This window comes from Thunnus maccoyii, chromosome 14 (genome assembly GCF_910596095.1).
Source record: "Thunnus maccoyii chromosome 14, fThuMac1.1, whole genome shotgun sequence".
Classification (NCBI taxonomy): domain Eukaryota; kingdom Metazoa; phylum Chordata; class Actinopteri; order Scombriformes; family Scombridae; genus Thunnus; species Thunnus maccoyii.
In genome coordinates, this window is record NC_056546.1 from 5,324,165 (window position 1) to 5,336,717 (window position 12,553).

The 12,553-nt window shown below is 38.5% G+C and overlaps 1 long non-coding RNA gene across 1 annotated transcript; it reads left to right on the top strand.

Moving 5' to 3' along the window:
* The first annotated feature begins 4,778 nt into the window (after window positions 1-4,778).
* On the top strand, window positions 4,779-5,435 carry LOC121911280. The gene is made up of 3 exons (XR_006099816.1): window positions 4,779-5,009; window positions 5,199-5,264; window positions 5,347-5,435. It is a non-coding gene; the product is annotated as an uncharacterized LOC121911280 (long non-coding RNA).
* The last annotated feature ends 7,118 nt before the right edge of the window (window positions 5,436-12,553 follow it).

Consider the following 12,553-nt stretch of genomic DNA (forward strand, 5'->3'; position numbering starts at 1 on the left):
TCCATGGTGTTCAGAGGATAAATCCTAATAATAATTTCCTCGATGGATTAGCACATTCACGGTTCCTAGACGATGTATCGCAGAGATTTTGGTGATGCCTGACACCCTGACGTTGACATTTGAGGTGAAATGTTTCTACAACTAATTAAAACAGGAATTTCTGCGCATCTTCCAGCAAAATGCAGCTGAATCAGGTGCTTCTCAGTTCGAGGACAGCGGACTTCCAGAGAAGAAAAGGGAGTCGACCACACCGATTAATTCACAGCCTTCAATTTAGCAACAGACAAACGTTTTGACACTACTGTCTCTTCATCAGAGTCAGAGTGACTGTTGGTTTGATTGCTATGAAATTTGGTACACAACTTCATGTTTCTCTCAGTAATAACTATGACGATCCCCTCCCTTTTCATCTAGCGCCATCAGATCAGAAATGTAAATATTTTCCAATATTTTAGTTAAAAGGGACATATTATGCTTTTTGTGGTTTTCTGTTATTTATACAAGGTTATGATGTTGGATATTTAAACACGGTAAAAGCTCCAAAACAGGATGTCAACGTATGTAGAAATGCCCCTGTTTTTTTCTACCTTGCCAATCACGCATGCCGATAAATATGGTCGTCTTTTCCGTAGCTTTGACTGCTATGGTTGTTCCACAGGTTCATATTGTCCACTCTCATGTTTCAGATCGGATTCTGGCTTGAACATGTAATTGAGAGGTTGACATTTTGAGTAAAGAATGAGAATAAGTAGTGAAATCCTACTACTGTAGTTTGTTTCATGGTTTGTGGACGTAACCTCCTGAGCTCCGATTTTAATTTTCATTAAAATGATGTGCTGTAAATGTTGTGGACACTAAATTTTTTTTGTTCCATTGTCAGAGTTTAGACACTTGAGTAAAATGGTGGAGGGTAAATGCACCACATTATAAATATGGTTTGATTTTAGACACATCTTTAGCTTTGTTAACTAAACAAGGGACAACTGTAGCAGCATCATTCATATTATTCCAGTATTTTGAAAGAGATAATCTGCTTTATTACCTCTATTTTGCTGTCATTAGAGAGTGTATTTTTGAAACAGCAGCTTTGTAGTTTGTGTCAGTTACAGGCTGCCTTTCCTCAGGGGAAGCGGAGGGGTGGAGGTCGGTTCTGTGCCAGAGACTTGGAGGAGCAGATAACTTCTGCCAAATTGGTTGTAATTCCTTCTGGTCCTATAAAGGTCATAGATTATTTAACACCCCTTTTAAAGCTGCAAAATCAGCCCTCTGTCACTGTTAATAACTAAATATTTGGGGCCAACGGCTTCGTTTTTTTCCCAATAAATGTAGACTGCTGTCCAGTAAATACACACCTCTGCTTGTTATAGACGTAAGACTTGAAAAACAGGCGAATAAAATATTGAACCAGACTCTGACTAATGGCAACAGTGCCAATATGCTGTGACAGCACTTGAGTCGAGTGTAAGGGAGTTTGGCCTTTTCTTTGGTGTTGTTCAATGGTGTATCACTGAGGAGTATCTGCTATGAAGCCAACTGGGTTTCCCTTGACATTTTTGTGACATTTTACCGTCTGGATGTGATGGCCCACAGTATGGCACAAGCTGTCCCATCTGCAGGGTCTCCTGGGGTCCAACCACCATCTCAGTCTGTGCAGGCCTCAATAGAAGAATATTAACAGACAGGGAGAGGTAGGGTTACATACAGTATGCTGAATAATTTCTCTTGAAGCAGTATCATGATAGTAGACCTTTTGGCTCTTTGGATCAAGTGAACAATGGAGAGTTCTGGTATATATTATATTTTTATACATATGTTCAGTTTTTCATATTACACTACAACTAATCACATGTCCACAAATAAAACTAATCCAATCACAAGATCATGAGAAATTAACAATATCTATCTATAGATACAGTAATAAAACTGGCAAGTGAAATTTGGTGTTTCTTTGTTTTCTTTCTTCTGGCAAATATGCAAATGGGCGACAAATTAAAGTAAAAAAATCTGAATATATGAGTGAGAAACACAGTGAATTCAGATGTTTCCATATAGCGCATTAGAGCTCACTGAACGGTCTATAAAAATGATGTGGATATCATGCTCCACCAACACCATCGAAACACCAAATGAGTGAATATCTTTTGGGAGAATAGTTTCATCCCTTCAGTGGAGTTTAGAGAATCTATGACTAGGAGCGCTGAAGCTGTTCTAGAGGCTCATAGTGACCGAACACCTGATTGAGACACTTGTTTGTTTGTTGACTGATGATTTTTTATACTTTTCAGTCTCTGGAGAGTAGTTCTGTGTAACTGTGTGTTCAGACAACTGCAAAGCGGATTTTAGATGCGGCGCAATTACATAGAGAGTCAATGCAAAGATACATTTAGACACAAATTTCTTTTAGGAAAAGGGAGACTGGAGGGAAATAAGAGAAAGAACCAGAGTCTCTGGTGAGTTCTGAGTTCAGTCAGAAGTTGAACCGAACACAAACACACAGATACACTCCAGTAGACACGGTTGGTGCATCTATTGCTACTGTTTTGGCTGTTTAGGTTGAATAAACACAGATGGTCCAGCAGCTAAATATAGCTAAAACTCACTTCACTTTCTGTCTGAATACACCATAAGGCAGACGCCAGTAAACATGGCTCAGTTTACAGAGTTTCACTAACTTTTTGTGCTGCATTTCACAACCTTGAGATTGTACTGAAATTTACACAGAACTACTCTCCAGAGACTGAAAACGTGATTGCTGTTATTAGTCTTTGGAGCCATTTCTAAACAAATTAACATGACCAAACTCTTCATAATGAAGGGACATGTGTTTTAAGATAAGATGTTTTAAGAGGAATACAATATATTAGGCTTTGGATGCACATGCACAATATTTGTGAGTAGGATGAGTTCATTGTTGGTTTGTCTCTGCACATGAGATTTGTTCACAATAAGGAAAATATAGAAAATCATCATCCTTTTGTCCTTTAATAAGCACCCTTTAAAACAAGACCTCTCTAAAAAAAATCCACTCTTATAGTAAACTAGGAGAAACACTTGTTGCAATAAAAAAAAACATTTACTCTGTTTTATCTTTTGTTTTCTTCCACCTTAATGTGCAGATAGTGGAAATGAATTGCCCCACACTGGCGCCAGTTCTGTTATTTTCTTTTTCCCATGGGTGTGTGTGTGTATGTGTGTGTGTGTGTGTGTGATATATTATTAAATAAAACCAGGCATTCATTTAACACACAATATTATTATACGGCATATTTGAATTATTCTCTTCTTATCTCCCCAACCCCCAAACAGGAGTTATAATCCACCAGCAAACCCTTCATTATCTTGCAATTGCACTGAAAAAAAAAACAAACGGAAAAATATGTATAATACATTCACACTATAAAACTCTATATAACGGGATACAAGGGAAAAATATAAATGTACACATTTACGCAAACACAATCAACAGATACAAACACACAGTATATAAATATGTAAACACCACAAGAAGAACTGAACAGGGAGTAAAAAGTTTAGATCTGTATTTGTGTGTAAATTAATCTAGTGGTGCCGATGGGAAGGTTTTAAGCTTATTGCAGTATTGGATCATGGGACTTAAAAGTAGAAGGAAATTTATCAGATAAGCCTCTTATTGTGTACTTCATTTTCTCAAAGCTCAACAACAATATTCGGTCACTAAACCAGAGAGAGACACTCTGGGGGGTCTTTACAATTTCCTGTTGAGGAAAATCCTTCTACGAGCCAACGCTGATGCAAATGTAGTAATTCAGAGTCATTCACTGAGAAACACAACCAGGGATTTGGTTTTTTTTTTGTTTATTACTGAATGAAAACTGAACTGGGACGCCAAAAAGCATCCAATCTCAGTACTGGGCTTCAGTTTCTTATAGTAGGTGCTCCAGATAAGGATTCAGAAATGCAGGACCACTATTTTACTAACCGGGGACAAGATGAAAATACACCTACTGTGTATCTCATCTAGCTGGATTATACAATGATACAGAAAAAAAAACATGCTCTTGTTAGAAAAACCTAAAGTTACAGAAAGTTGTGAATTAGTAGAGAAGCAGCAGCAGAGTCTGTGCAGTGAAGCGTTACAGGTTGTAGTTCATGAGAAAGGTCGTTAAGTGCACTTTTACTTAACGAGATGCAGCTGCAGATTAGACTGTTAGGCAAAGTACTGAAGGACTGCAAAATAACTCTTGTTGTTTAAAGGATAAGTTAGATGATATTCAATATTTTTCTTCTTCTATGAAAAGACCAAAACCAACAATGAATTGTTCCTCCTAACAAGTATTGTCCATGTAGCCAAAGCCTGATATGTCTTAAAGTCTCATTCAGATCACATTTAATTATCCCTCTTTGCAGTCAAAAATAATGTCAACATGTATTGTTTATAGTTTTTTATCATTAGAATGAAGAAAACTTGTCTTTGGGGGAAATATCAGCCGGCTCGGGGGTCGTGTTGGTGTCTGTGTTTGATTGACGCTAGCTGGCAGGCTGCCGGTGCTACATTGTACAGAATGGAGACAAAGTAAACTAAACACACAGCTGTAGCTACAAGTGATGGACAGACAGTGTGTCCCTAACAGGGATTTTGAAGAGCAACGACCAGACCAGCATCTAACGGGGCCGAAGTGACATTATCAGGTATGTTTACATGTTGTTTAATGTGCTACAGCTGAGCAGCTAATTAGTTATCTATCCTAACAGTAACCTGTTAGGATAGGTATGGTATGTTTACATGTTATTCAATGTGCTGCAGCTGAGCAGCTAATTAGTTATCTATCCTAACAGTAACCTGTTGAGTTTTCTTCTCAACAAGTATAGTGATTGTGGCAGATTAGGTTTTTTTCTTCCGGCCCCTTAAATTGTCACCAGGTTGGATTCAGTGATTCATTGGCGCCCTAATTACTCGAATGGATGTTTCCTACCTCTTCCTGGTCCCTGGTTTCTGTGCTGTGTGTCCGCAGTTCCCCAGCCATTGTAAGGTGTGCATTTTTACAGTTTTCCTGTGCTGCACGTTCATAGCATGTGCCATTGGCGTTATATCTGCCTCTGCTCCCTTGCTTTGCAGTGTCTACTGGCTGCAGATGCAGAATAATATTGCCCTGCTTCGAGCCCTCTTGTAACGCAGCTTCATTTTGTTGTTTTTTTTGTCTCTGGTCTGCTGTCGATAGTAATTGAGCCACGGCTTTGCGGCTCTCACCCTCCTGCTGTTTTGGAAGCTACGCCTCCGCTCTCTGGTATGAATATGCAAGTTTGCATTACTTTTAATTCAGGTGTAGTTCCCAATTGGTAATTTTAGTGTCTTTGTGCACTTTGCAGGTACTTGTAGGCCAGGCTGTGCACCACAGTGGGTGGCCCTCTCCAACTTCCCGGTGCAACTGCTGTTTTGTCTCTATGTCTCTACTCTGCAGTCATTGTTTGTATATCGATTGGTTTTACTTCTATTGTGTGTTTTTGTTGTTTGGGCTTTTTTCACATGTGGTGTGTAGCATCAGGACCCCTGCACCCCCTCAGCTTTTCTTTCTTTTCTGTGGCAGTAAGCCCCCGTCCTGCTCCTTGTGTCTTTTACTTTCAGTATCAAGCTAAGAGGCCTACAGAGTATTATAGAAATAGCATTAATTTGTGATTTTCTTCTTGTTTGAGATCAGTGTAAAGTTGTGGATACCAATAATTTAAATCACTCTTTTATTTCACTTTTCTGCATACTTTGATCATATCTGCTTTAATATATAATCAGTAATTTTTTTCCATGTTCATCCCGTTCCAGGTACATATTTTATCACATCGTCTCAGTCTGTTATCTGTTGGTTGTTGTAAGTCTTTAGCAACTGTTACAAGCACTACAGTTTATTCCCACAGTGATAAAACACAGAAGCAAAGTGATAAAAAGAAGATGATAAAAACCAGAAATGAGATTCAAATGACTTATTTGTGAAGAAGACTGTGAAGAGATGTGATGTTTTGTTCTTTTACAAACACTGTGAATTCAGATACGCTGAATAATTCAGTGTCGTATCTTTACGCTTAACAACAGGTTCATCACCACCGGCAGGTTTTTCTCAGTGACTTGAAATTTGAGTGAAATGTTGGAAACCTGTCTTTTTAATCCAACATATAGGCCTATTTGGGAATCAATAGGCCTTGCTCTCCTGATCAATGAGAGTAGAGCAAGACATCATAAAAGCTAATGAAATGGGCTGTTTTAATGTCAGCTACAGGTCCGTATCGGTATTGTCTTTGAGCTCCATTTTTAGCTGATATTTGTCAAATTTACACCACTGAAAGTATTCTGAATAAGCTATTAGCACTTCATGTTTGCTCTGCACCCATGCTGTGTGTATATATACATGTCGCTGCCTCCTATCAGGACTTCATCTTTACAGATAATACTTCCCAGTATGAATGAGAGAACTCATTTAACAGCTAACTTATACTTTTGTGAATCCAGTTTCTTTATTGTACTAATTTTGGACCTGAATGTTGTTTATAGTATCTCGTTCTGATTTGTAATCACCATCATTTAATTTGTTGTCCAATAAAGTTTTCACAGTTGCATCCAGTAAAAAACCTCAACCTGCTGTCTTCAACCTTTACTGGAAGCGTGTTTATCTCGCTGCAGAGCTGTGCAGCTACACCCATAACGAGGGCAGAAGGTCACACTGACTGATATCATTACGTGTTTATGTCTGAAACATGAACGTGTATTGATATTCATGGCTTTTGACTTTTTGTCCTGCTGAACGTCCGTGTCTATTACGGACCAGATCCTTCCCAGTGGTTAAAATGCTGCCAGGAACCATGATTTTAATTAAAGGAGGAGCACAGAGAATATTTCATTCCCCACCTCCTCCTGTGATGTTCATCCTGTCTGAATGGAGCTTTAATCTTGTTTGAAACATAACCTAGAAACATAATATCTGATAACAGAGCTTCTACTTTCTATTCACAGTATGAAGTCATACAGATATATCTTTACTGAGAGAGGCAACACTTTATTTATTTTTATTTGAATTTTAATCAGGTATTTGTGTTCAATTTGGGGGCAATTTAGAGTTTCCAATCAGCCTTGTGGGAGGAAACCAGAGCACAGGGGAGAAAACCCAGACAGACATGAGGAGAACGTGCAAACTCCACACAGAAACAAGCAGCCAGGCAGGTGGAGGTGTTTCTGAGAGGCTGCAGTACTGATCACTGAGCCAACGTGTCGCCCTGAAGAGGGAAGGAAGGAGGTTAGGGAAGGTAGAAGGGGGAGAGGAGAGAGGGAGATGGAGGGAGGGTGGAGAGGTGAAGAGGGAAGGAAGGAAGAGGGAGCTACTGCTCTCTGGTCTGCGCTGAACAACCGGCATCCCTCCACCTGTCTGTCCGGCTTCATCCAGTCCAGTTTCGGTGTTCCAGAAACATCTCATCTCCTTCTTCTTCTTCAAACAGAGATCCTCCAGAGTCTTCTTCTCCTCCTCCGTTTGTGTGAGTCTGGCCTCCCGCCTCTCTTCTCTCTCTGCCAGCTCCTCAGTGAGTTTCTCCTCCAGAGCGTCGTACTTGGTCCGCCAAGTTTTCTGGCTCTGGAGAAGTTCGGTCTCTTTGCTCCTCAGCTCATTGGAGGTCTCCTTCAGCCTCTCAGAGAGAGATCCCCGTTCTCCTTCAGACAGAGTTCCTGGAGTTTCTTCATCTCCTCCTCTATTAGTTTAACTCTGGCCTTCCAGCTCTCTTCTCTCTCAGCAAGCTCCTTTTTGAACTTCTCCAGATGGTTGCAGTTAGTCTGGAGAAGTTCACTGTCTTTCCCTGCTCAGCTGGTTGGAGGTCAGCCTCTCTGTTAGATCCGTCTTCTCCTTCCTGAGCGTCAGGATTACAGCATCTCGATGGCTGAGCTGCTCTTCCAGCTTCTTCACCTTTTTCTGCCATTCATCCTGAATGTGCAGCTTCACCTGGAGCGTCTCCTGTTGCAGCTCGGAGGCAGCTACTTTCTCTGCCTCCCATCCTGCTGTCATCAAGATGCACTGCTCCTTCCAGAAATCTTCCTTCTTTTGGAGACATATCTTGAGATCTCAGAGTGTTCCCCTCTGCAAGCAAATGTCGCAGATGGCCGCAGTCATGGCAGAGAGGCCTTCCAGCTTGTGATTTGGACTCGGGTTGTCTCTTCTGTTCATGGCTCTGACAAAGATGCTGTCCAGAAGTAAAGCAGTGGATGTCTGTTAGTACTGCAGTTGTCTGTAGTAGACTGTACTTGTGTGTAAAGGATGGTAGTGGTCTTTGGTAGACTGTACATGACTCAGGAAGTATTAGAGTATAATATAGTATTAAAGATACTGATTAGTTGAACTTTAAATTGTGCAGAAAAATGGTAATTTGGTAACACTTTATAATAATAATCAGTAGTAACTCATTTATAAGACATTAGTTAATTAACTACTCATGAATCAAACATTAATATACCTTGTAAATGATTAATTAGCCTAATTCTATGTTAACATATCACAGATATGCCTATGTTGTAAGTAATCTATAAATGGTTAGTTAATTATTAAAAATATTCAAATCATATCATAGTAGGTTAGATGATTAATTAATGATTTGTTATATATTCTGAATCACTTGTGAGCCATTCAAAATGATTATAAGAATTATATACGAACATCCTGTAGATCGTTTTCCAACTTAATAGTCTACAAAAAGCTTTGCACATGAATAGCAAAAGTTTAATAAATACATTTACTTTTGTAACAGGTGTTACAAAATCAAGGTTTAGGAAACAATTGAGTCCAATAACTCAGTTTGCAGAAGGTAAATGCATGTGTGCATTTTTAAAACTGTACCAATTTGTTATTTTCGCGTTTAGCGCGTTAGCATGTTAGCACGTTAGCATGTTAGCAACAGTAAAATAGCTCTCAATGTGGTATCACCCCATATTACAGTGTATTGATGCGTGTTAGTTTTGTTAACTTAGCTAAAAGCAAACTAATGTTAAAGCTACATCATTATGATGAAATAGTACATGAGATTTTGGTTGATTTAAGTGACCGAGGAGATGAATGTTAGTAACTTACTGTTTATACAGCGAGGACCAGGAGACTCTACTGAGACCCTGTGAGACGGAGCAACATGGCGCCCACCTGCTGCAGCTTCAGCGTGAACTGCCAGTGTGTGTTTAAAGTCAGGAAACTTTATTTATAAACTACATACATACATTTCATACCAGGGCAATTCAAAGTGTTTTACAGAATTTAAAAAAAAAAGAAAAGAGTATTGTAGTTAGAGCAATTAAGTTATTAAATAAAAACACTAATAGGAGGATAAAAGTTTTTTTTAAAAAAACCCATAAAATTATTAAAAAATAAGATTGTTTAAGGCACTTTTACAGAGTATATTGAATGACAATGCTCAGATAAGCTTGTTCTGGATGTTGTTTTTCTGTTTTTACTTTCACAGATAAAGCTTTATATATTTTTCTCTGGCAAGAAAGATGATTTGCATCATCTAAATTTCACCGCCAGTCTCTTGAACTGTATATTTATGCTTTCATTATAAATTGTGACAGTGTATTGTTATAATAATCGTGGTCTATTTGTGTGTTTTTAGAGGGAACACCTCCAGTCCTCCACCAGCAGACGCAGGAACAGCTTCTTTCCAGATGTTGTCGCCCGACTAAATAACTGAACTGTACTGTCGTCAAGCTGGACTTTATATTTCACATCCCTCGTTTAATCCCTGCACCGGTCACTTTCATGTATTTCATCAAACTGGACTTAACATTGTGCATTGCATTCAACCCCCACTGCTACATGATTTAATTATTTATTGCTCATGTCACATTTAATTTTTGCACTTGTCACCGTTTATTGGTTCACAGCACAGACCATATTTCCTCTGCACAGTCAATATTTAATTACATGTTTTATATCCCATTTCAAAAACTATGATTATTCCATTCTGTAAATAGATTTTAAATGTTTATTTCATTATTGTTATTACCTTACTCTTGTTATATTTTGTGGGAGCAAACACAGAGACACGTTCTTCGTATATTTGCATAGGTGACTCGTACAAGGCTCGTTTTTGTGTGTTGAGCTTTTTGAAGTTCCTGGTTTGACTTTCTTTATAAATTAGACATTTAGCAGCACTTTAAAATTGTCTGTCTGTCCTTCTGGAAGCTGATTACTGGCAACTAAACTCATTGCAGAGTCAAACTATATTTTTTTATGAAGGGGAACATCAGGTCTGTTCATCATAATGTGTCAGAAACTGTTGACCTTCGTTTTGATTTATATTATCTGTTGGTTTCCATGTTAAAGTTTAAACAATGTTTGTAGATTTGACATCATATCTAAAAAAAGAAACGTTGGTAAAAATGTTAAATATTGACTATTACAGTTGATGCAACTCAGTTTTTATTGAAATTCTCTAAACTCAGTTTAATCAAGTCTGATGTAATTCATATGTTGACTTTAATAAAGTTGGTTGAACTAATTTTTCTCTCTTTTTCACCTTTCAGTTTCAAATCTTAAAGTTTATTACTGAGTTTGTCAATCTCAAAATACCAAGAATCCAAGGAGGGTTGAATCGAGGGCAACTTCAACTGACTGCTGAAGAGTCTCAGGTATTTAACCTCTGGGGTCGTTATCAAGGTCATCGATACCATTTGGTTCGTTAGTGCTCCTGGCTGTTGTAATGACAGTCATTAAGAGTCGCTGGAGTCAAACGAGGCCAAGTGTAAATGACAGTCAGAGTTGTCACATGAGGCCAGATGTGATGGTTGTTAAGTCTCCTGTGAAGGGATGAGGGGACAGCATTGTAAGTGGTGTTGTAGACCTCCTCCTCCTCCTCCTCCTGTTGAGAGACGATTTCTCTACTTTGACGTAGATGGCCTCCTTCACTCCTCGTTCAAACCATCTGTCCTCACTGGGACTCCTCACCAGTCATTTAGAACTGAAGAAGACTCTTAGATGAGAGGTGAAACGTCTTCAAGTATCTTCAACCAAGAGGTCCAGTTGTACTCGATTCAACCCTCCTTGGATTACCATGAATACCAAGAAGTTCACTCAACCAACAAAAAATACCAAACTAAGTGTTTACAGTGTTTTGTGTACATGATTAAGCCTTTATTACAGGTAGGCGTAATCTGAAAGTGACAGATTAAACATTTCTGTATGATGAATTGTTTACACTTTAGATTAGGGGGATGCAAAAGCACATGCAAATAACTTATAAATGATTCATTCATACATTAACACGTAATTTATAACACTGATGAAAGTAGTCAGTGTTGCATATGGCCCATTGGTAGCAATACTGTAGTGTTTATAACTGCTTCTGCAGGCCTGGGGATGGTATAGAGCTGACACATATGGATGAATGGTTTACAAGTGATTCATAATATATCAACAAATCATTAATTAATCATCTGCTAATGATTTGTTCATGAATATTTAATAATTTGCTAATCATTTATAGATGACTTACAACAATATTGTGATGTTGACATGGTATTAATTAAGCATTTACAAAGGTATATGAATGTTTTGTTCATGATTAGTTCATCATAAACTGATGCCTTATAAATGACTTACGACTGATTGTTATTACTCACTCTGGAGACAAGAAAGGCTTTATACTACTTTATTCACATATGCAATAGTTCATCCCTTTAACCAGAACCAAGTAGTTTCAGCTGCTTAAACTTAACCAGACCTCAACTATAGAGGTTGTCGTTAAACCATAAAATGGTCATATGAACACAAACGTCAATTTCAAAGTAATTCAGTAAGTCTGAATGTTGAGGATTCAATAAGATTCAAGGTCTTTTATTTGTCACATATGCATACAAGTACATACAGTGAAATGTTGTTGTGTCAGACTCCCAGGGAGTGCACAACAGAAGTACAAAAAGCTATAAAAGCTACGCTATTATATCTGTGAATGGAAGAGCCAACTATATGACAATAAAAATATAAAACTATTGATAGAGAACAAAAGTGTAAACATGGTTATAAAGTGAACAGTAGATAAGCTGAAAACAGTATTTAAATATACAAAATAAACAGCTATTGATAAGAGCAAAATGGTAGAGAATAAAACATGGTTATAAAGTGAACAATGCAGATAAAGATGGCAACAGAAAATGGCATTAGTGCAAAAAAATACATGTTCATATCACAGTGTGGTTTCTGGTTTTACATGAGGGACATAGGTGAAAGTGTTTGAGCATATCGTCCTTCAAGAGTTCATTGTGGGCGGCAGGGTGGTGCAGCAGTTAGCGCTGACGCCTCACAGCGAGAGGCTTCTGGGTTCGAACCCTCCTGTGTGGAGTTTGCATCTCTCCGGGTATTCCAGCTCCCTCTCATAGACCAAAAACATGCAGGTTTGGTTAATTGATGACTCTCAATTGCCTGTAGGTGTGAATAGTTGTGTGTCTACACTATATGTTAATCCTGTGATTGACTGGCGAACTGTCCAGGGTGTAAAACTGCCTCTCGCTCGATATCAGCTGAGATTGGCTCCAGCTCCTCTGCAACCCTCCAGAGGATAAGAGGTA